This window comes from Buteo buteo, chromosome 10 (assembly GCF_964188355.1).
Source record: "Buteo buteo chromosome 10, bButBut1.hap1.1, whole genome shotgun sequence".
Lineage (NCBI taxonomy): Eukaryota > Metazoa > Chordata > Aves > Accipitriformes > Accipitridae > Buteo > Buteo buteo.
In genome coordinates this window covers 30,524,223-30,550,211 of record NC_134180.1, presented here as the reverse complement: position 1 = coordinate 30,550,211, position 25,989 = coordinate 30,524,223, and positions in this window count along the sequence as shown.

The following is a 25,989-nucleotide window of genomic DNA, read 5'->3' as shown; positions in this document are numbered from 1 at the left end:
ATCATCTGTTGTAAATTGGAAGCCTGATTAATAACAGTGATTCAAGCACGGTCCTTGAAAATTGTGATCTTTATTGACTAACTGGACTGGTGACTTTCTCTTTTCATGTTGTTTGCACTCAATTTGTGCTGCTTTCAGTTACTGATACTGTATATTACTATTTCTGTTATGATTGTTTTCCACATTATAAAAAGTCAATAGTGAAGTGTCAGGTGAAGCAGGTAAATTTTTCATCAATTGTGCAAAAGTCTTGTTGCCCTACTTTTGATTTTCTTTCTCATTCATCAGCGATTGTACTGCACCTCTGTTTTCTTCTCTTGTTATTGTGGGAATATCTAGAAAACAAGGGAGATATCTAACCTCACTGGTTAAAACAGCCTTTGAAGCCATTTACCTTTTTAGAATTCCATATTTTTCCTAAAGTATTGAATAAATATTTTTGGAGGAGTTTTGTTTTTTAAAAAGAATAGTTTCAGAAAGCCTGATTTCCATATTAACATACGCATATCAATTATTTTTAACCTGACTCCAGTTACACTGAACTTTGTATGTTTTCCAGTGATAAAGTCAATCTATAGCTGAAGAAAAGGACTTTGGTTTTCTATCCCTCAATCACCCATTTTAGGAGCTCTTTGAAAAGGAATAGGTCCAACTTAACCTGTTTGCGGTTTTTGTTGTTGTTTTTAACTTGCTAAGTTCTGTTTTTAACTCCTTCATCTTCATCCTAATTCCTTAGTGTAGTCTTGGGACTGTACCACCGAATTTCTCTCTTGACTGGCATGGATGAACTAGAGCTTGTGTCCACAGGATTCCCAACAACTGTCTTTCACAAAACTGGCAGAACTGACCCTTTGCTCCTGAGGCAATAAATTCAAACTGTTTAACCTGTGAAGGAAGTCACACACTCTGCAGAACCTCCTGTAATTACAAACAGCGGAAGCCCATTTGTTAGATAGTGAGCAACAGTAAATCCATTCTGTAGGTACTTTACTGTCTAGATCAGCTTTACAACAGCCCACCTGTGGAAGCTTCATTTTTTATGTGCTTCCTATCTTAAAAAGAGGGTATCAGTTGAGGCTGTTATCTGACACTATATTCATCATCACATTTTTTAAATTAGTAAACATATCAGCAAAACCTTGCAGTGCAAAAAAAAACCCCAAACCAACCACTCAACCAAAAAAAACCCCAAACCAAACCTCATCTATTTCAGCATCATAATAATTAAATTAATATTGACACATTGGGAACATTTTGGCGACCAGACCTCAAGAATAAGAGTCAGCACCAGTCCCTTGAAAATCTCTGTAAGTCATGACCCCGAGGCAAGGTGTGTACCCCAAAAGAAATGAAGCAGATAGCAGAGCAGAAGCCAAAAGCCCATGTCATTTTTTGCTGGAAGTTTAATGATGTGTGACTTTTACGAACATAAAATTGATTTAGCATACCTCATCTCTGTTTATATTCAATTGCTAGAAATTTTCTTACTTGTAAGAACTGAAAGTCTCAAACTTCATTACAATTATTTGCAAATGAGATTTGCCTTTTTCTATTTAGGCAAGTTATTTTATTGCTTAGGTGGTCTGAAAATGGAGACTGCTGGGAAGCAACGTCCTTAAAATTGAGAGTGCAATGTAAGTGGTGTTGCTTTCTGCATGGCCTGTGGTGCTGCAACATGGGAGGAGCTGGGGTGTGTGCATGGCATCAGCATCACAAAGCTGTTCTACCCCACCTATTTGGCCGGATAGCCCCCAGCACACATGTCCTGAGGCTCCATCCTGGCATCCTATTTCTGCCTTCCTGCAGCCTTGATGGGACACATCCCAAAAGCTCCAAGGCTGGTGTTGCAAGGGATTAACTTTGGTCATATATTCTTTTATTTATTGAAATAGAAAACAAATACCTGAATCTGTATGATGTCCCTCTTGCTGTCTCCTCTAACCTAATCACAGCAAACTCATTACAATGAAGTTGAGAAACATGGTTCTAGACTAAAATACCTGTCAGTTTTCAGATGATATTTTATAACAGTGTTAAACTTCTACAGCCATGGTTAGAAGACAAATGTTGACACTCCACTAATTAAAGCGGAAAGAATTTCACAAGGCAGCCACTACAAAGGCACACATGGTACAAGACTGCATAATAGAACACTGTAATTCTTGAAGAAATACTGTTAATGGACCTCTACCCACTGGGGGCTTAGTTGTGGGCACTCTCCCAGTATCTCAAGCTCCTCTGTGAAGCAATGAAATAAAGAAGAGAGAGTAAAAAATGCTGAGTGCCTCATTGATTTGTGAAATCTACTGGGAGGACCAAGGAGCCCCAGGGATGTCTGGAAACTCCGGCAATTCTTTTAAAAGGTCCAACAGAGAACTTCCCTCTTTCAAAAAAATCAGTTCCATTCCCAGGAGACTAAAGGGAGGATGTGTTCCTTGGAAGAGCGCTTTCTTCAGCAGCAGGAAACCGTTTGCACTGGAAAAATGGCAAAGCAAAATGCAGACAAAGACACTTTATGAGGAACATTCGTCAGGCTGAAATTGTTAAAGACACATTCTCGGGACTGGTACTTAAAAGAAGAGAAGGAGCGGCCTAGAAGCAGAAATGTTAAGAAACCTCTATAAGGGAGCAGGGACATTTCTAGGAAAATATAATTCTCTGGAAACTATTCCCAGATGTGCAGTATTTTGAGCAAAGAGCTAAACTCTATGGTGAACCCCATAGCATCAGTGATTTAGGATATGATTCAGCATCTCATTGAAGTCAGCAAGAGATTTCTGCTGCGTTCAACAGGCTTTGCTTTGCACCCTTGCGGAATGGAAAATTCAGAGTGTAATTTGTAGGCTAAGGTATGCAGTCAGGGGAGGAAAAACACTGCATGCAACAAATCAACCCGCAACCAGGCCAGCTGCCACAGAAGAAAGAAAAGATATAGCCAGAGTGACAGCAGGTGAAATATCAGGCATCTATGGACAGACAAGCAGGTGGGCAACATCCAGGCAGAGTTACTGCCAACAGCTGCGCAAGGAGCACCAGCCAGCATCACAGACCTCCAGAAGCAGAGCAGCAGAGGCATGGATAAATGAACAAAGTAATGGACTTTAATGCAAGCAGCCACACACTAGCTAGTGTGACAAATCAAGGGAGTTGGGGTCTGTTCTGGCAAGGTAAAGGCTGAGGATGACTGGACCTGTCCTGCTCCATGCGGCACCCTGGGTAGTATGCTCAAGGCCAGGGTATTTTAAGTCCATAGCAGAGTGGCTTAAAGCCATCTCTTCTACCCCTTTCTGAAATGTTAGTAGTTAGGCTGGCACTGCACAAAAGTTCCCAGTCCTATATTGCCACTTGAGTGTTCACTTTTAACTCAAGGCAGCTGCTTGTATCCACTACTCAAGGGAAAACATAAACTCCCTGTCTTGACGTGGGTAAGCATGCCTGGAGGCTGCAGCGTGGCTTGACTGGACAAGCAGGGGCAGGAGCTCAGTACAGTTCTCCTGCTCTCTAGTTTATCCGGGGATGTCTCTCCCTCTCCACCGCTCCTTCAGGAAGCCCTGACCTCCCTGCTGGACTCTCATCTCCCACCAGTTCCACACCACCACACGGCACCAGTACTGGCTTTAGAGAGGAATATAAAGCAGAGTGAGCTGTATTTGTCACAGTGAAAGAAATTCACTGCTGTGTAGACAATACCAGCAATATCATTAAAAAATACCAACGGGGACATTTACATCTATCCACAGGCCTAGCTCACGGTGACAGGTTTAAATGGGACTGAAGTGACACCCCACCTGAACATTCAGAGGTTTACTGGAGCACACATGGGCAGCTTTCATTTCCATTGCTATTTGTGCCATGTGGGGAGCTATCATTGCCCATATTTCTGTGCAGGTCTAATTTATTTAGGATATGCAGTAGGAAATATTCAGCTTGGCAATTCTAATATGCAGTCCCCTACAGTCCATGCGATTCATTTTTTTCTAACTGGCTGGTGTTGCCCCCCTGCTGTATTAGCCTGATACTGCTCTCCTGCTGCTCTGTCCACCTGCTTCAAATTTATTTCCAAAATGCATCACTACTGTAGGATCTCCTCCCTGAAGGGGAACAAGTTAATAGGTTTACTCTTCTTGATGTACTCTTAGATTCCTTCTGCACGAAGATTTAACTACTGACTATGCATTTTTTTTCATCTTCTATTTCTATGCTGAAGATAAAAATCCCCTAGCCAAAGGAAGATGCCTTAATGGAAGATACTTTAATCCAAACCCTGAAATGGGTACACATGAACATGAGTCACATGCTATTACAAGTTATGATGTAGTACTTGTTTCTTTTCAAAACAAGAAGCAATTGAAAAATACACCATGTAATTTTTTGAAGTAGTTCCCAAAGTAGACTAACATTCAGAAGACATAAAATGACTTCCCTTTCTCCCCTTCTGGGGAAGACCCGTAAATTTCGCAGAGAATAACCTCCCTATAAAATAATTTAAACCATCCCATAGAATGTGAAAGAGAATAATATCCCTGTTACAGAATTCCATTGAATGGTTTAAGAAATTTGTAGACAGGAATTTCATCTTTATTAAACCTTACACAAGAATTTATACAATCTTATTGGTTTCAGCCTTGTTAAATTGTGTGCCACTCTTCAATAGGAGACTCTAACAGCTCCAACTGTGCAGATATCCTTTCACAGATTACAGAAGTAAATTTGTTGCTACCTTCTCTTTCCTTCTTCTAACCTAAATTATTATATAGCATTTTGCAAACTCTTATGGATTTGCTGAGAAAACAATTCCTCACTGTGTCAAAATGACCATTTTTCCTTGTAACACATGTCTGCATGCACACAGATGATGGAGGGAAAGTTTCTTATTTTCAAATGTAATTGAATAAGCTCTTACTGGAAAATTAAGGGTTTCTGGAGAGAATTTGGCAAAACAGATGTATGCTTTCCCCAAATGAAAAACATGCATCTGTTTCCTAGAAATCTAAACAACAGCAGCAAAGCAGTCACACAAACAAGTTGTGGTGTTGTTTTTTTTTTCTGTTTTTCCTTACAGATGGTTCTTATTTTTATACAAATGGGGAAAAAAAGCCATAGTGGAAGCTTCTAAATGAAGCAATGAAGTGCATTCTTATCAATGAAATTTAAATGGTCTCCAGGATGAAATTTTGTTTTATACAAATCTGCCCAATTGTACCTGAAAACCGTACAAAAGCCTTCCTTATTAAAATGCTGCCTTTCAGCCTCCCTGCTTCCATTTAGTCACAGTCTGATCTCCCTATCAATTCATTTTTTCCATTTCTGTTACCTGTAGATCATTTTGCCTTGCTCCTATAATGTGGATTTAGAGTTTGCGGTCAGGAACTGATATAATCCAGAGCAAACCCTTTTGATTAGATATTCCTGTTCCATGCTCAGAGCTGACAGGAAGGATATGCTTTTTAATGTTGTGAACAGCATTTCCCCCCATCCCCATAATCATGCTTTGCAGCCACTAAAGAGTGAATTGATAGAAGAGAGTTGCCCAGAGTATCAAAAAAATTCCCCATCCAGAACAGCAAAATACCTTAATGTAATTAAGTATTAGGATTAATTTCCTAATCCTTATATTTTTCACTTGTCCATTTGAGAGATGGGTCTCTAATTAAATTTTGCTTTGGTCACCGTAATGAAAACAATATCATCTAGAAGTCCAGCCACAGTCAGCCTGTGTGTATAGCAGTGATAAGGCTGGGTAATTGCAGGATTAATAACTGGCCTTTTATTGTGTCTGAAAGCAATGTAACAGTATATAGACTTTCTAAGTAACTTGAAAACATAGCCACATTGTACAATATTGCTACCCTGATCACTTTTTCCTTTCACTTTTTTTTTTTTCCCAAGCATAGGAACAATTGGACTACAGAGGTATGATTGTTCCTAGGTCATATTCTCCTCTAGGGTTTCCAAAAAGCAAGCAATGCTGCTCAGGCAGCTTCAGTAGCTCTGTGACAAAGTAGAACAAGTTTCAGTAACCACTGTTATTCCTCTTCATTTACAGTGCAGGCCACAGGGTAACTGTTTAATGTGGTAGCCAGTTCCCTGAACCTCTTGTACATTTGCTGAAACATGAAGCATTTTCCTAATACTTTGAGCTTCTTGAATAAGTCCAGGATTTCAAAGTTTAAAAAAAAAAAAAAAGATAAAAATCTAGGAACCAAGGCTCTACTGAATAATCTAGCTCTGGAGACAGAGCCTCTGCAGAGTAGCAGCCTTCCTTTGTGGCTGGGACACTTCACCCTCAATTAAGGAAAGGTACCTTCTAATAGAGCTGTTCCCCTTTATGGCCAGATAGTGATGCTGAGAAAGTGGTAGGAGCTAGGAGCCAGGCAACCAGCATGCTCAGCTAAGCTGCTATGGATCTTAATTACTGTGCAGAACAGGATGTAGGCTTGGACAGTTTATCCATGCCATCTGGATACAGTATGGATGCAAGTGAAACTTGAACCTAATCTAATAGGTATGCAAGTTGCACAAAAGGAGCTGGTAAAAATCCCTACGTAAACCAATCTTGCATTAAATAGACAGCTGGCAGAAGAGGTTGCAGAAGTTGCTCAGGCTGCTGTGGAATCCCCTTGCACCTCCATAGGACCCACAGGGAATTCAGCACTGACTGCAGAACATCCTGCCTCCGCCTGCAGCCCCACTGCCTACCCCACCTCCTCCTGGGTGCCATTCCCACAAAAGATTTGTTTGCACACCTTCTTCTGCAGAAAACATTGCTTTCAACCCCACCTTCCTCATGAAATCAGAGCTCTTTTCTCTCTCCTGCAAGGGCTTTTCAGTGGCTATGCCACATACATTGCCCAACCCCCAAAATTTCATCATAATATATGCTCAAATACAAAGGCCCAAATGCAGTTGTTCTGTCAATCCCTGCAGAGCTACGCTGCATGGGATAATGTCAGGATTTGGCTTAATCACCCTTATGAAAAAAAAAATTTACCTAAGAAGTATTATTTTGGTAGAACATTCCCAATTTGCATCAATGTAGCAAATTTATTAATTCTTCTCCTCTCCCTGTGCAACCATTCCCTCCATTAGGAGACTTTCTATATACTTCTGACAGACCTTTAAGGTCAGTCTGAGGGAAATTAACACATTGCTTTTCATTTAACCTTCAAGCCACATTTTCACTCTTATCTCTTCTTAAGAGTACTTTAGTGTTCGTATTTCCAACACGAACATATGCCTAACTCTAGCCAGATCCAGAAACTACACCTCCCATTCAGTATCTTGAGTTCAACTGACTACAAAGACTTAGATCTCTTTAGGACATGATTTCTGTGACATTTTTGATTGGCAACTGAATATTTCAAAATATTGGCCAACATAAAAGCTACTTGGCCTTTGTATATTATAGCATTTTAGATATGGAGAAGCACAGCCATTTCTTCCATATGCATTAGCCCTGTACACTTACTGTAGATTAAATTGAGTTCAAACAGAGTGATATCTTTGAAGGTGGATGTTTGTTAAATCCTGAACAGAATTAATCTTAGCATTCCCAGACACAAACCAAGTACTAGTATTATGCCTCTTCAATGTGGCTTTTCATATTTGTTTAATAAAAGCAAGCCTCTTTAATACAAAACTCTGAAAAACATGCAATGAAGGATTGTTTGAGGCAATGTTTAAAATAATTTTTCCATTTTAGAAATTTTGTATTTTCATGAAAAAAAGATCAAAAGCACATCTGAATTTTAGCAAATAGTTCCCTCATTCAAAACAGAAAATCATAAAAGCCAAGTTGTTTGTTTTTGACAGTGCTAAGGCATTACTGCTCTTCTGAATGAAAACAGGGGTATGCTGGAAGACTGTCGAAGTGACATCCAGTAATTCAGGAGTGAAGCATCTTAATTGTAGAGTACATGACGGGTCAGCAAATGTACGAGACAGAAGTGTGTATGCGTGCTTGCATATCTATGCAAGCCCATACGTACAACTGATAAAGGGAAAGAGGAGTCCTTTCTGTTCTCAAATAACAGAAGATCCAAAGGCCTTAGTGAGAGATATTACTTGGAACACACTGCTTATCCTGAAACCTCCCCCCAAAACCCCAGTGGTACTTCCCCTCTCGAGTTTGTGTATCTCCATCACTCAGAACACCTCAGCTGGGATTGCTCATCATTGTGCCATGGAAATAACAGCACAGGACTCTTCTGTTGGAGCATGGAAATGGTTACTTCATGAAAACACTGAAAGTTTGACTAATTTCTACTGACAATTTCTGTCCTGACATCATACACTGTTGTTCCACCCCACACCCGTCTGCAGTGAAATAAGATTATAAAAAAGAATCAGAAAGGACATGTGAGCACCAAGGCCTGAAACTGTTGCCTAGTTATAGAAGATTTTGCCATGCTTATTAATCTTTAAACCCTTAAGCAACCTTTTTATTTTTCCCCTTTAAATACTCTGAAGTCAGTCAAGCTGCACAGCAGCAAGGTGGTGTGCTGGCAGAAGATATGCATCTAAAATTCTTTTGTAATCCAAACAAACACACACACACTGCAGCACACTGCATTTTTTTATTTTTTTTAAGCTGAAGCTCACAAATACCATATATTATGTGCGTGGATCAGAAAAAGTACTGCAGCATCTCAGCTTCTCTGTGCAGGGAGAGAAGCATCTTTTCTCCACTCCTGTAAGACTGACATGATACATTGCTTATGTTTCCTACCTTAGCAGTCCAGCTGTGAGATCCGTAAAGAAACCATTGAATCTCTCACTTCTTTTTCTTTAGAAGTGTCACAATGTGCAGCTTTGTGTTGCCCATACACCAGCAGTCTCTTTAAAAGCCACTCTTTCTCTACTACTGATCATCTTTGCAACAGACAGTAAGTTGATTTCAGGAGAACTGCTCTGATTTCTACTCTTTCAGTGAGAGCAGAAGCAGGTTCTCTCTCCCCCTGTAAAAAGTACTTGGCAGAAACAACAGACAAGTTTTAAACTCCTATCATCAGTCCTTGGAACTAATATTAGTGCTGATCAAATTCCACCAATTAAAAACTGACAGTGTGAAACAGTCTAACATTTTGCTGGAAAGTGATTTGATAAAAAGGATAGAAGATGAGGAAAAGTTAAACAGTGAGTGCAATACCATCTTCTGTCAGTCTATCAGAATTGTGTCATTTGCTTTAGCTGGTGCAGGATTTTTTCTTTGCCCTGTATTCAGCATCATGCTCAATAAAGAACATGAGTGCCCCAGATCCTTATTTTCCTTCCATAAACACTATTCAGAGTGGGAGTTGCACATATGTCCTTGACAAGACTTGAAATTTAGAATAGTTTTATTTGTTGCCAATACTTTCTCAAGCTATTTCACAGACACCAGTTCATATTCAGCTACCTAACTAATGCTGGTCCATCCCCCTGCAAGGAAGACTGTCTCCAAAATAACCAGATGAACTGAATATCCTTGTTCTTCCTGTTCAGCATCATTGCAAAATACCATGGAATGCTATTCTCAGGATGAAATGTTCCTGTATCCTTGTGCCTTTCTCAGCCATCGTGTACAGAAGAACCAAAATACTTCTGCAGTTAAGTTCTTTTGTGCCCAGAGAGGGAAGGAGTAGGATTTCAGGATACATTAATACCTCCTCAAGGAAAATAGGTGACATACTTGGACTCATTCCATCAGCCTGGGTCCAAAGGAAGAACACTTAATGAGCAGTAGTTAGTGGAACTACATAGGTGAACAAAGTAAAAGGGACTGGGAGTGCTTACACTTGAGTCAGACGGATCTATTCACATCCAGATGCCTCTATGACAATGACTGCTGTAAAGGTTCACTCCAGGCAAGGGCTAGGCATTCATATCTGAAAAGCCTTTTGGACTGCAATAAGATGTAGCTAGCAGGAAGCATTATAGACCAAAGAAATAAACACCAGGGGAAAGAAGAAAAGCTCAGTCACGAGTATCCCAGATATTCAGAGGTCAGTATGAATTTCCAGGGCAGGACAGCAAGGGAGACAGGAGGCTGTGACCACCCTGTGTGACAAAGGCATTTGTGAGAAGGGGCAGGGTCCAGAGCACTGATGCCTCACTAGCTTCTCCTGCTGTTATGGAGGAAGTATGTGGGAAGGGGAAGCCCGGTGCCAGAAGGACAAGTACCATCCTCTCTGCTGTAACTAGATCTGGTAACAGTTTAAAAGCCAAAGCTCTTTACGTTTTACCCCTTCTTGGAGGTGCATGAGGCTACAGCCCAGCTCAAAGAACTGAATGCATTGCAGAAGTGAGTTTTGAAAGGTGGAGGGCCCAGAGAGAATTAGTAATGAAGAAAGTACACCTCAGAGGAAAAACTTTGAGTTTCTCCTCCAAGTTACATGCAGCTATTTGAAGTCTGTAGTAGTCATCTGTTTATGGCTGCGAGCAGAAAGCAGCCCTGTGCGCCCAGGCATTATCAGTCCTTTATTCAAGAACACAATATCTGCTTGATAATGCATAGACTGTTTTGTCATTAGTTGTCAGTGCACCTCCCAAAACAAGTTGTCCCTCTGTGGTTTTATAATCATGGGAATATTCTCGACGGGCCTATCAGACAGGCTTTATTCTGGCTCCAGACATCTCTGGAAAATAGCCTATTGAATCGCATCGGAAACCAGGGCAGAGTTGACTTCCTGGTGGACTCCAAACAATCCAAAGGCTCTCCTTGGAAAGCACAGCCTGTGCTCGGCTATTTGTGCAATGCTACACTGCCCTGCAGCCTGGGTAATCGGCTCCATCTCAGCAACTCCACCCCCACCAAAATGGGTGAGGAAATAGCAATCTATTGTTCCAGGAGTTTATGCAACAGCTTTTTTTTTTTTTAAAAAATTTATTTTAGCCACCACTTGTAAGAAATAGCAGTGACCTGATTGTTGAAATGCCTCCTCATTTCCCTATTTACCTCCTGTTAGCTAGAACACCAAATCACTGTGTTTACCTGGCAAGCAAAAGTAGAAAAAAATGTCTATATGGGACTGTTTCTTACTACTGTGAGGTGTCTCCTTGATGTTAAATACAAAACAAAAGTAGAAAATACAAAGCAAAAAACAAGAACCCCAACAAAATCTCCCCTTTTCCTATTATCATATGAAGAAGAAAAAACATTTCCAACTCTGAGGCAGTGCCAAATGGTTCAGCAGATTTCAGAGACTCTGAGACACTGACAGACTGCAACTCCTGCTGTTTACCAGAGGGATTTAAGAGGTTCTCTCTCTTAAAATAGCCATATTTTTTGTCTTCCTGAGGGTCAAAACTTGCCACTTTCACACTGCTTTCAGTAGATGTTTTAACTGTGCCATGCTCAGCCATGTCAAGGGACTCCAAAGAGGCTCTTGAGATTCTTCTGTCTGAGGCTAAACAGGAAGGATTGGTTGCACTCTTGCAAACATTCCCGCCAGAAACACTAAAATGCAGGGAAAAAACACTTCACATGGGGTATTTCGCTGCACAAAAAAATCCCCTTCAGCTTACTCTAATGGCAATGTATCAAACTGGATTACATGAGTCATATTTACCTTATGTGATGTGACATTGTGACACATGACAGAGTACCTAAAAAATCATTATACCTTAAGAGCTTCTAACCCAAATGGAATTTAAAGGCATATTAGTCAGCCATACCCACCCCCACTCCACTATTATCCACAACAGCGGGGGGGACTCGCTACGATGAATCAGAGCTTAGTGATTCTTTCCATGTGCACAGGAAGCACCAATTAATTGGAACAGTGACAAAAAAAGTCTCTCTACCTGGTAAACAGAATTCAGCAGTGGGATTTTACTTAATGAATAGTATACAGTTAAGTACTTCAATCTGTAGAGGTGAGAGGTGTAGAAAGCTGATTAGGTAGCTCATATCCTATTGCTTTTTCATCTGCTGGAAGCTTAATATTTTTAGCAGTCTCCTCATACAGTAGTCACCACAACTGCCAAATTTTTTGTCATGCAGTAATGCAGAGAGAGACTTCCCCAAATTGAGAGAGAAGCAAGACAGGAAGAGAGATCCTCACTCCATCTGGTTTCTCCCTAAATATTCCATTTCCTCACACTGGACACCTGCCACCTCCCAGTCCCTTGTTGGTTCCTTCTGACCCACCCCAGCAAGCTCCACACTCAGCCCCTCTCCCCGCATTAGGAGATCCTCATGGGTCTGGCACATCTGGCAGTAAATCAGCAAAGGCCCTGACTACTGTTGCATTAAGCATGCTCTGGGTCTTAGTACATAATGCACTCTGGGGCATAGTTCCACTACAAAGCATACTGGATTTAAATTGTTTATCTACCTAAGCCTTAATTTATGATCTCTACAAAATTCCTCTAAAATGAAAGAACCTTTTATTTGTACCATCTTTGTTTAAGAAATAGGAGAAGATTGTCAAGGGCACAAAACGCTTCTGGCACAGACCATTGCTGCTGAAAGCCAATGGGACTTGGACATATAAGTTTTGTTTATGCCTTTGAAAAGCCTCTTCCATAATCTCATCAAGACTAAAAAACTACAGAATAAACTCTGAATTCAAATACTATCATCAATGAAAAAAAGGGTTTTATAGGATACATGGTGGCAGAAGGCTAGATTTGACTGTGGGAGAAGCTAGCAGCCCCAGCAGATATTGACTGGCCTGTTTGACCTCATAATGATGTTTAAAAATAATAAATAAATAAATAAAAATTATCCAACTATAGGCTTGCAAAAGAGAAAAGACGATGAAAGAGAACTGAGGGAGGAGGGCTACCTCAGAGGACACTGGTGGGATTCAGAGAGAAAAATCCATCATTAGGATTTACTCTATGCTTTAAGGAAACAAGGCCACTTCATGTTGTCCCAGGGGGTAATGCAGGAAGATACAGGAGTCAGAGGCAGACCATTGCCTGAGGGCACGAAAACAAGCGAGAGGCTCCTCAGCAAATTCTCTCTAACCTTTAAGGGTTAAGGGAATATAGAGATATAAAACTTATACAGGAAAACATCCAAAGGCAGCTGAGGAGAGCAACAACAAACATATGACTGTTTATGGGGAAGGAGACTGGACAATTACTAAATAAAGCTAGAGCAGCTTCCCTGGAATGTCATTCAAATTAAAGAAAAATAATGTTTTCATCAAGGAATTACAGAATCAGATTAAAAAAACAAAACCAAAACCCCCAAAACCCCAAACCACCTCATCTTTATTTTTCAGAACTTAAATTTTTATTCTTTCTACAAGAGAACAGTATGTGTGGGTGACTAATAACAATCCAGCCATCTGGACTTCTCTCAGACAAACTCATGTTAATTCAAACTACACAGGAAAAAAAAAAATATTGCCTGCCTCAGAGCATTTGTGAAAGTGTTATGGTCTGCAGAACTGTCATGCACCGTCAGCAAACAGCAAACTTTAGAGCACCTTTAATGTTACACCACAGTGCTGTTGCAGTTGACAATTAAAATAGTTAATGTGCAAGCTGGCCTTTAAGTGTTACGCTAATCAAAATAATGCATTGCTTTTGTATGATGACCCCATAGCTGTATCTTAGTCAGTGCTCACTGGACAAAGAGATTTTTTTTAATAGTGCCTGGTTGTGGCACTTGTAATTGTGTGTTTCTGTGGTGGTAATAAGAAAGGACATGACTTACTACCGAGCTCGTTGAGGACCTGAGCACATTTGCGATCTACACAGGTATTATCTAAGTAAGTGTGGCTCCCACAGTATTATATTCAACCTCATGGTCTTCCAAACCCAGAGGCAGCAAGAGGGATTTAGTCCTTTCGCACTTCTTCATTGCTCCCATAGGCACACAGTGTTTTCAAGCCCTCTTGCTATTAATATTTCTCAGCTATTTAGAGAAGCTGTCCTCCCCTGTGCCTACCTTTGTGTGGATTTGTGGGGCATAAGGAATTGCAGGGCTGATCTGCTTGCCCAATTGTTCAAGGGCAAGCAGGAATTCATGTTTTTCCCCCACTTACATGTGCTCTGTACTACACGTTCAACAGCACAAACAAATTCAGCGTATTCAGTTTGCCAAGAAGGATTAGTACCCAAGAGTTGAAACCAGGGCAGATTGTATTTCAAACAATTTTCCCCTTCCCCCATTCTCCTTCTGCCTCCAGCTTTTTTTTTTTTTAATTATTGAGGTTAGAAATGAAATGCAGTGGTTATATTATGCTAATATCAAACTCATTAATGTTAGGCAGAAAAAACAGAGGAGGTAGCCTGCCAAAAGCTAAGCCTTTGCTTTTGCATTCATCCAGTAAAGTTCATTGAAATGGGAATTCATCCCTTTATTCTGGATTAGAATTAAACTCCCGGTGTATTTAAAGAGCTGTATAAGGGATACTGGCTCAGAAGATTCTCCCAGAAAAGTACTATTCAATATTACTGCTTTATTACAATTTTAGTTCCGTGACCTTACACAGAAAATGCCTTATTCAAGCTCAGAGAAGGTTTGTCACATCCTTGAATGGCCAGGTAGGTGTGCTCCAGCTGACAGCATCTAGCACCATAGACCTTAAGCTTGTTAAGAAATATGTTATTACCATTAAGTACAACTGCACTAGAAGTACAAAAGCATAGATTTGTTCCTCTTTCCCAATTCCCTTTCCATGACAAATCCCATGGTTTCCCTTGCCTGCATCCAGAATTCCGTTTGAAAGTAAGGCTCATCCCATTCTAAATCAGAGCAAAGGAGCCTTTTAGACAGAAAATAAAATAACCTTCTAAAAGTACTTTTTTCATGTAAGTTTCTAGAGTTTAGGACTAATTTTTGCAGACTTAAAAAAAACTAGGCAGGATGTGGCTCCCAATCACAGTATTTAATTACAGGGATAAACACTGCCGTAAATTATTAATTCCTTTCTGGGAACAATTTTTGACCCCATGGACAACAATACCATCATTCCAGTTATTTCATTATATCAGTGTATACTATCACCACATATTTTTCCCTTCCAAAATGTTTATATAAAATTTATAATGTGATGAAAAGATCTTCCCCCTAATTTTTGTATGCAAATGTAAAATCTTGTCCATTTCCTCACAGTATTTGTTCTGTTTAATTGCATTTTAAATGAACATAAAGTAACTACCCCAAAGACATTAGCATGCTTCTGCCAGGGCTCTGCAGATTCTGCTGGCATCATGTTGAGAAGCTGCTGCATCTCAGATATTATCTGATCTTCACAGATAGCCTGTCCTGAGGGTGGAAGCAGAACAGTCCTAGAGAAGGACTTTGGGGGGCTTCCCTTCCCTCCCGCCCTTTTCTGATCTGTCTCCAGTGTTAGAAAATATAAAGCCCAGCAATGGCTTGGAGAAAAAGAGGCTTTTTCTACAATCACTGGTTCCTCCTTCAGCCAAAACAACTTCAAAACACACTGAAGACAGAGTTAGACAGGGCCGGTTGGCTGAAGTGGCTGTAGGCTCCAAGAGACAGTAATAAAGAGAGCACTGGCAGCCATTCAGCTGAAATAAATCTCAGAAAGAAATAGAATAGAAGAGAATACAAGTCCGAATTGATTTTCAGAGGTGTTATGTCTGCAGCAGTGCTACAAGCCCTTGTGTCTCAAAAACCACCTGTATTTATCACTCCAGTGTTTGGCCAGGCTGTCCTTGGGTGAGCTGTGAGCATCAGCCGTTCCTGAAGTCCAGTTGCAACAAGAGCAGCATATCCCACAGCCTCTTCCCTTTAATGATTGTTATGAAAATCCTTACATTTGCCATTCGCAAGAGCTTTACGTTGTGACATAATTTCAGGAAAATAAGTCAATAATGCTCCTTGTTGCGATCTTCACAGAATCTTGAATAAATCCCTAGTTTATACACAAATATATAGGTATTACAGGCCTCAGAGGAGTAGGACAGTTAAAAAAAATAAATCAGCTTGCCATGAGCAGATGAGTCTTTTGACACTGAAGGTGAATTTCTTGGCTATGTAACCCCTCCTGAATCTGTCAAAAAACTAAGAAGTTCTCTGTAATTTTGTAGGAGACTAAACACCTGGAGGGCTCTAATAATTGATGGTAAGAAGAAAGCTCTGTACTTTTGAAGTTAGTTTTCTTGTGAAATGTATCTAGTGCTATTTAAATAAAAGATAAATCTCCTTTAGTGAAAGAGAAGGATAAGAAGAATATTGAGGAGAATTAGAAAAGTATCAAGGAGATTTTCCAGTGGCTTCTTATCCTGAAAGGGACATTTCTAGTTCTACTCAAGAAATTAATTTGATCTATAGAGCCTTTAAAACTAATTTTAATTCTTCAGAACTTGCAATATATTCAGTTATTTAAAATATTAATAAGTGCTCACTTTTAACAACATTTGAGATTGTTATCAGCTCCTTTTCTTCAAACTACTTTTTTTTTTTTGAGTAGTAGAAAGGGTTTCAGGATGGATGCAGCAGTGAGGTTAGAGACAGAGGGATAAGAAGGGTATTCTATAATGCACACTTTATAGGGTATAGAGTCTGGTGGCCTAAAGAAAGGGCATATCACAATCCTATCTCTAGAGTTATAGCCCTCTAAATTTTGATTCAGTCATTCACAGTTAAAAGGGTTAGAAACATCAAGTATCATCATTTATGCTAAAATACCCTCCCCCCACCACACAACACTGAACAAAACCAAACCAGCCAAAAACCCCAAATCACTTAACACTGACTCCACTATGTAAAAGAAATGCCAATATTTATCCATTGTATTATCTGGCAAGAAGTGGATCTCTACTCACTGCTCAAAGACAAATATTAATAAAAATCTGAATTTCTGCCTCATGGGAAATTTCTGAATTTTCTCCCTGCATCAGGATGAAAAGTTGCTTGCTTTCTTAAAGCATATTCCTGTTTAGAATGGAAAACAGAAATTCAGGAATAATGGTTTGTTTTTGTTTTTTAAACAAACAAAATGTGATACGCTAGCATTGAAATGTTATGATGCAATGAAGCTAAGCAAAATAGGGTTGATTCAGTGCAAGTCTGTGTCACTGAAGTGCTATACACAACATTAGCAAACTACTGCTTTATTATTCCATTTTCCTTTCTCAGGATGATGCACCAAAACCAATATTCAAAAATGGTAATATTAAACTGTGGCAATTTAACTTACACAAGACCCTGTAGTGGCTCAAATTGACAGCTATCCGTGTCATCCTAATCAAAACCAACATTAGCTTGGTTTTTTATTTTTGTTCGTTTGTTTTGGTTTTTTTCTGATTTTTGACAAATTGGCCACATTAGTTTGAAACAATGTATCATTTTTTTGTAAGGATAAATCAAGGTTTTGGCAGAATTCCAGTTTTCTCAGAGAAACACAGCTTTCCTGAATTATAGAGGAAAACAATTTCAATTAAAAATCCCTGACCACTTTTTGGGATTCACTGCACTTCAGTCCTAATTCTCCTTTCTGCTTTTAATTGTATTTGTCATGGCATGCTAGAACAAAAATTGGGTCCTTCGGCCCCTATTTCTGCATGATACAGACACAAAACTGTTAAGATGGTACCTGCACTAGTTTCACTTTTACATGCTAGATTTACATTCTAGATGTTTCTTCTCCTGGGATTACTCCTGTATTTCTTTAAACATTTGATGACGTTTTTGCACCTCTTTCCTAAAGAAGGTTTTCAGTCTGCTCACTGTTCAGAGGCTTGGCCAGCTCTTACAGCTGTGTGCAAGCCCTGAAGAGTAAGTCCTGGTTATGTGACACACAGGTTGCTTAGAATACACTCACTTTGATACCAGACTCATTTCCAAGAGGGATTTGAGCTGGACAGCAGCATCACAGGAGGTTTAGGCCATTGCGTGATAAATCAAGGCAAGCATATCTATTTCAACAACCAAATCCATCACATCACTCTGGTGATATTTTTTTCTTCTTGCGTTGTTACAGACACCAATATCACACCCTCAACAGAGCTCAGTTAACATGCAAAGAGAAGCGTCAGATTGTTCATGTTAAATGGACACATTTTCATCAGTCTGTTTTCATATTGAAAGGCCCTCTCCTCTGCACAAAGGCTAATTTTAAATATCTACCTACAAAATGAGTGGCAAAGTCAGAAGTGGAATTAATGTTATCTGCCTCTTTCTGTAAAAGCATCCTCTGAATCTGAGCTCCCCAAAACTTGTGACCTAAATGTCAGCTGGTAGGTTAGTGAAGTGTCTGATACTGTTTCCAGAGCTGATAGCATAGTTTCTGCTTGCTCAAGAGAGAAGCAAACATGACGCAGCCAGACAAAATATTTGCTGAATGAAGGACGGAAGTGCTAAGAAAGAAATTGCATTTTCTAGCTCAAGACAAGCTTTGTAAATTCAAGAGGAAAAAAAAAAATTCTCTCTATGATTCTGTTCTTCTCTTTGCTGTCATGACTGGGTCACACTTTTCTCTTCCAGGTCCCTACTTTCTGTATTCACAGAAATGTTATTTGCTGGCTTCCAGACTGATGTTTTTTGGCTCCAGAGCTGCCAAGTCGCTGTCTATTAGCAAATATTTCACTCTTAGCTTTCCTCTAGACCATTTTATATCACACATACAGTTGGTTTGTTGTTGGTTTTTTTTTTTTTCTTTCTTCTTGCTGACAGTTATAAAACCTGAATATGTCTAAAAGCAAAAGCTTGGAAAAGAAGTGGCTAGAAGAGGAACCACAGTAGATAAACCAAATGAGATGGGGCTGATTTTTCTGCAGGGATTATAAAATTATAGGCATTGCCCATACAAAAGATCTGAAATAATGCTTATAAACATCTTTAAAGTCTACAAATAAGAGACAGTTCTTCCGTAATAGCTATAACAGTAAATTGCTAGATGGTATTTCCCTATTGTCATGGTTTCAGCCCAGCCAGTAACAAAGCACCACGCAGCCACTCGCTCACTCCCCTCCCCCCCAGCCCCAGTGGGATGAGGAGAAAATATAAAGGCAGGCTCGTGGGTCGAGATAAGGACTGGGAAAGATCGCTCCCCACTTATGGTCATGGGCAAAAGACAGGCTCAACTTGGGGAAGAAACAAAATCAATTTAATTGACTACCAATCAAATCAAACCAAGGATAACGAGACATAAACCCAAACCTTTGAACACCTTCCCCCCCTGCCCTGCCTTCCTGCCTCAAGCCCACTCGGGGTTCTCTCTCCCTCCTCCTCCCAGTGGCGCAGGGGAACAGGGGATGGGGGTCAGGGTCAGCTTGACACACCTTGTCTCTGCCGCTCCTTCCTCCTCAGGGGGAGGAGGACTCCTCACTCGTCCTCTGCTCCAGCGTGGGGTCCCTCCCACAGGACACAGTCCTTCACGAACTTCTCCAACAATGGCTGCAGTTCCTCACAAACTTCCCTGGCATGGGTCCTTTCCACGGGCTGATCTTCAGTCACAAACTGCTCCAGCGCAGGCTCTCCCATGAAGTCACAGCCATCTTCAGGGGCCTCCACTCCCCCACTCACCTCCATGGGCTGGGGGGCACAGCCTGCCGTCTCCCCACGGGCTGCGGGGGCATCCACCTCCTCAGGCGCCCCTCCTTCCTCACTGACCTCGGTATCTGCAGAGGGGTTCCTCTCACATTCCAATCCCCCTCCTCACTACCTGTTCCCCTTCAATCTGTTCTCCCAGAGGCGCTACCACCGTCACCGACGGGCTCGGCCTGGGCCAGAGGCAGGTCCGGCTTGGAGCCAGGGAAGCTTCCAGCAGCTTCTCACAGGAGCCACCCCTGCAGCCCCTCCCCCACCACCCGCACCACACAAAACCATAACACCTGTGAAGCATGGCCACCTACATCTGAACTAATTAGTTCCTACAGTCCATTACAGTCAAAGGACAGAAATTAACAGTTCAACAACTGTCTCAAATTTATGACCTAACATACCCTCAAGAGAAGCTAATTTTTATCTTAAAACTAAAATAAGTAAGTGCTTCTAAGTGGAGTCTGGTTAGCTAACTCAGAGATATCAACATTTCAGAACTGAAAATTAGACAATATGATCTCTTCTGGAGAAGACTGCTCAGGCCACAGATGTAGCAAAAATCTTCTCATTCAACAAGGTGTTTTGAAAAGGAGAGGAGAGACAGCTAGGACCATCCAGAGAGCAGTCAAAATACATGCAATGTAACATACCCAGGGGAAAGAGAACCAGTAAGAGTCAAAAGGTAAAGCTGTTGGAACAGTGGATTCATGCTGAGTTCTGCTTAGTATTTTATTAAGTATATGGTTCTAGCCATCTGTTTTTAAAATAGGATTTAGCTTCCTCTGTCCCCAGGCCAGCACGTGTGGAGGAGTAACACACTGTAAGCAGGCTGGAGGTGAGGATTAATGGCCATAGGCTGGTGTGGAAATGAAGAAATCAGAAATTATTTCTCTCTTCTCATGTGTTCATTTCACTAGATGTATGAGGTAAGCTGACGGAAGTATTTGCCACACAGATCATTCGGAGAATCTAGCAAGGCACACAATCTACAAGACAGGAGACACAACAGGAGCTTTCCTGGGGCTTCAAACACAAGGCACAGACTTTTGTTACAAGACATTATTGCATGAGTACCTCCAAAAGAAACTGAACGAAAACCTACAAGATAACTCACCTTAAACAATTGGAAATATCAATAATTTCCTAGCTGCATATAACATATATACAGGCTATTAATATCAAGTCATAGTGGTTTGTCTTATCAAGATTTAGTTCTCTCAGAGTTTATTATTATAGCTATTGTCAGAAGAACACTTCAAAGAAATTCCACTGATTTAATTTTTTCTACAGGGCAAGGACTGTCTCTTATGCACCTATGAAGTATACTGTAAACTGGGGACAGTGTCCCTAGTGTGGATGGATAAGTAGTACAGCTAACAACTCTGGCATTTGGTTGTCTAGTATATCCTCTCATGTCCTCACTTCATAAGGCAAAGGTGGTTTTGACTTTGTTTGTTTGTTTGCTTTCTTTTTCTCACCCCCCACCCCTTTCCTGTCATTAGCCCTATAGCTAAACTGAGCAGCACAGTGAACCTTCACAATCAACAGTGGCAGCTTGTTGAGATTAAATATGACAATTCAAAACCAATTAGATGGTATCTGGGAAGGATAGAGGGATATGAAGCAAGTATGTGGAATCAGCTGTGATGGCCAAGTGTCCTTTAACTCATTCTGCAATGTGTCTTGCTCTACTGTCAATGAAACTGTAGTGCCTGTTTTACAGATCATCTCACTGAAGTGCAAGCCAGGTCAGTATTTATGGAGGTAGAAGTACATGTATGTACAGTTGCCATGAATCCAAGCATAAGTAGTAGATTTTTTTTTTTATAACCATTCTCCACTGAAAAGATAAGCTACTACATATTGCATTATTAACTATATATTTCAGTTCATGTGTATTAAGCTTGTATGCACCTTATAATTTTATGATGGCTAGCAGTACATCAAGACTGGTATAAAGGTGTTCAGTGCGAATATTTTCAGACCAACCAGCAAATCATAAGATGTGCATGTAGCAAGTGCTTTATTCATCTGGGAGTCAGGGAAGAAAACGTATATGCTTCTGTGAAGAATAAAGACAACATTTTGGCTGTCTCCTACCTATTCAAACTTTTTCTTGCCTCCTGAGCAGATGAGGAGCTCACACAGCTTTAAAAAGGCAATTGTTACTCCTGAGTTTAATCAAATGAATAACCCAGGGTGAACAACTAATTTGAGAAAATGTAGTTTTCTCTTCAACCACATCCAGGCTCCTTATCCCTGTGGACATCAGACAACTCTCATGGCTTCCAGTACATGGAGTACATGGCCTCCAGAAGGTAATTCCCTGCAATTTCTGCCATTTGCAAGGCTTTGTCCTGGTGCTTGGTGTGGGACTGGTAGTTATACTTCTTGTTGATTTTTCTGTGCTTGTCGCTGCTTACATTAACAGCCTTGAGGTTCTTGGTTCTGGTCTCACTGCTGATGCTGTATACCTTCACAGGACTTGGCATCTTGAACACATTATCCCCCTGAATTTCCCCCCAGTCCCAGAGTACCTGCCATCTTTCCTCTCGATAAATAGCACTATTACACAGAAAATGGTCACAAGAGTCAAGTGATATACACCGAGTAGCTGAAGTTCCCTCTACCCTACAGCACAGCTAGGAGGAAGCCGCTGAGAAATCCACATTGTCTCTACTTCCTTGCTGTATACCTCATAGCCCAAGGCCAGACTGATCTCTTCTTTGGCAGGACTGTTTACTGGAAGGGATTTAATTTTTCTCTTCAGCCTGCTCAGAGGCTGGTGAGACTTGATCTTATATGACACACTACCCACTGGTCTCAAAGCTTTCCAGTTGCTCCCACTTCTTTAAGACAATGAAATGGTGCCCCAGGTTGCCTGTCCTGTTTGGTCTGAATAAGGGTCCCTTGGCATCCTGGCTTTCCAGCTCAGCAGCTCTGCATTTGTGAGCCTGACACTTGACTTTTCATAAAGCAGCTGGGCCTTACAGTGAGCAGGTTCCCCTTGCTGGGAGGGAGCATATGCTCAGCATGAACATCTCCTGCATCTAAAGACTTGAGCAAGGTCTTCCACATCACAGAAGAGTACCCAAGCATGGCCGCAGAGTCAGTTTCTCCCTGAATTTCTTCCCCAACAGCTAATTATCTACAGAAACTGAAATGGAACAAAGAAACAATTCTGAGGTATTGAGAATGAAACTAAATCCCCTCTCCAGAATTATGCAGACCTAAGCCTAGAGCTTGTGACATCCACATGATTCATGTACCCTGTTTGATGGTGGTTTTCTCTGCCAGTCCAAGAAAAGAGTTTCTGATATTTGAACTTTTCCCCACTTCTGCCATTTTTTTTCCAGGAGGAAAAAGCCATTTCTGAAATCAATTTTCATATTGAGTGGAATATTCACTTTTGTTGAAAAAGAGTCAGATATATTGATGCATATTTAAAGAATATTTGGAGGAGATAATTCAACAGAAATGCTGCATTTAAAAAAGTACCCTTCCTCTATGGATGTACACATGAATCAGTTGAACAATTAATAAACAAACTGCTTTTGTTTCCTAGTAAAAGAGTCAAAGAATCATTTTCTTGAGAAAGGTGGCACATGGGCACTTGGCAAACTGATAGACAAAGGTCTACAAGTAATACTGTGATTAAACTACTAATTTCTGTATAGGTTTGGCTCTGTAAAGTCTGAACATCCTTAAACTTCACATTTATAAAAACTCCAAATGTTAGCCAGTAGGTCATAATGATTTATTTGCCTGTCCAATTCAGTGGAGGGTTTTTTTTTCCTACATTCTAAAGACAGTCAGTTTCCCTTGATTTATTCAAGTTATTTTTCCCCTTTCTACAGGCTAATAGCAAACTATTTACTTGAAAATATGATAATATCTATTGAGTGTCAACAGCATTGGTTAGCTGTGGTTGCTCAGCTGTGTCAGGGGAGTCTGTTCTGTTCAGTGAGGGAGTGATTCTATACTCTCCCTACAAGCACCTTCCCATGTAATTTATAACTTCCTTTGCATGAATATTTGGCCTTAAAACTTGCCTTCCCGTAAGATAACACAAAGAAAGTGTTAGCCCAAAGAGACTTCATGCACAATTGAAACAGATACCCATAGATTTCTCTTTTTGGAATATTCTCTTGTGTTTGGAAAGAACAGTTCTTCTATTGACCAGATACGCTGCAAAAGTAGAAGAATAAACTGCAAAAGCCATAGGAGGTAGAAGCTTTCATCAAAAGAATATAAAATGGCAGGACAGACACTCTTGCTGAGCTATTGGACTGCATAATTGTCCGGGGATTTTTCTACTGAAGCTTGCAGAACCTTTTCCAGTGGAACAGTTTTTCCACCAGAAAATGATGATTTGATAAAATTGAAGCTTTTCACAGCTGTACATTGATTTCTTCTAAATTTTTGATGGATCATTATTGAAACAACTTGAGGTAGTATTTCAACTTGTTTATATTAACTCTTGTTACATTAAAAGTGAAGTGTTTCAAATTTTTATTTTTTAAAGTTTTGTCATAAACCCAAACATTAAAATTTCAACATTCCTTCTTAGGGTAAAGGGAAGCTTTTTCTAGTAACAGCAGCTCCTGCAGATGGGCCATTCTACTCTGCCTTGAGGCCTCCCAGAGCTCCTGCAACCTGCTGGAAGCCAACAGAGAGTTTCTTCAGCAGCTCTCACCCCTCCTCCCATGTTAACATCCATTCAGTCCATACCACATTAGAGGACACTGTGTGTGTGTGTCCTCAGAAACACTGATGCTTGGCTATTATTTCATCCTGCCCAAGTTAGCAATGCATACTAGCTATACTGTTCCCCTAATATAGCTCTGAGTTTGTGAAAAATTCAAAACTTTGAGCCTTCAGAATGATACAAATAGGTAATTTCCTTTTAATTCCTCCTCATCTACTCCTCCACAAACACCAGAAGTGTCCAGCTCCCATAGCCTCTTAAGATAAAAAGTATTATTGACCTTTCTGTTATCTCTAGGTTCCTCCTTCCTCTTTTTTCTCACAGGTTTTCTGGCTTTCAGACTTGGCAAGTAGCTTACCAAAACAAACGCTGCATGAATGTTGAGAGAACAGCATCTGATTAAATGCTGGATGTTAATCATAGCAGTATTTTATTTCTATTTTCAAACAGTAGAACAGAATAAGCTCCGTTAAAAATTTGACCTTTGAAAGCCACAATACTTGACTTATCTTGAGAAAACACTTCCTCCGTAGCAAGACTCATTTGCCAGTGCATGATGCTGTCTGCTCTGAGTGACAAAATAGGTTGCTCTGAGCACTTTAAGTACAATTCAAAGAAAAAGAATCTTAAACTCTACAATGCTTAGTCACACTTTGAAGTAGCTTTCTCAAATATTCTGAAGGACTTCCATGAGCCAACTTTTCAGAATAATTTATGTAATTGAAGGTCTTAAATTATGCTGGTAGATGCCAAATACTCTATTAAAAGACTTAGTAAGAGAAATGAGATCTATACCAGTGACCATCATCAGGGAACAACTTAGTTGTGCTCCAGATTTTTTAAAAAAATAAATATGTTTAAGTCCAAGATGAACAGTTTACAGTAAGATATGCTAAGAACCATGGGTTAAATCAACAGAGGGTTTGTTAAACTTCATTGTTCTTTGGCTTCACAGTCTCTGCTTTATTCAGCTGAAATACTGAAGAACTGGCTGCATGCAGAATTCCTCCACAGCCTGCTCTGAAAACTTACATAAACATCCTCTCATAAAATTTCAGGCTTTTAATCTTACTCCACACACTTCTGAAGGTTTTGATATGGCCTACGTGGTCTATATCTAATTTACACTCATCATACTTCTACTGTCAGTTTACCTGAGCAGTGGTAAGCAAAATAACGTGCTGTATCACTGCAGAGATCTTCTCAATTAAGTGCAGAGAGCACTTCAGTATCCATATACAGAATTGTACCATTGAACAGAAAGTACACAGAAACTGATAGGAATATGCCATGCTGCCTGTATGTACCATTACTCTGTAAAATACTTCAATATGGCAATAATATCTGCCAGCTGCAACTCACTGTGCTTCACTTCGAGTCAAATGGCATAAGTGTGCAGAGCCAGGACCAGTGTCAGCTATTATATGGCAGTTTTTCCTAAGGGGACATGCTGACAAACAATCAAAACTTTTCTTTAATATTTCTTATTGTGTTTCTGCTAGTGAGACTACCTGTCATGTAGCAATCATTCTTTGCCTGTGACAGAGAAATAAAAACAGAAAACAAAAGAACTTGGATACCCATCTCAAATGTTTGGATTCAATGAAGTTTGTTCATGTTTGGGTTAGGCTTTGAATAGCAGTATGCCACAGTGTGGTCATGGACTTAGGTTAGCCATTTTGGGGTATGTCAGATATCCTTAACTGAAAATCCAAGATTCCCTTGCAAAATCCTGGCTCTTCATATACACACTAACTCTCCTTACACATCACACTGACTATGGTGGAAGGATGTCACAGATGGAAACGTTCAGCCTGGATAGGCTAAG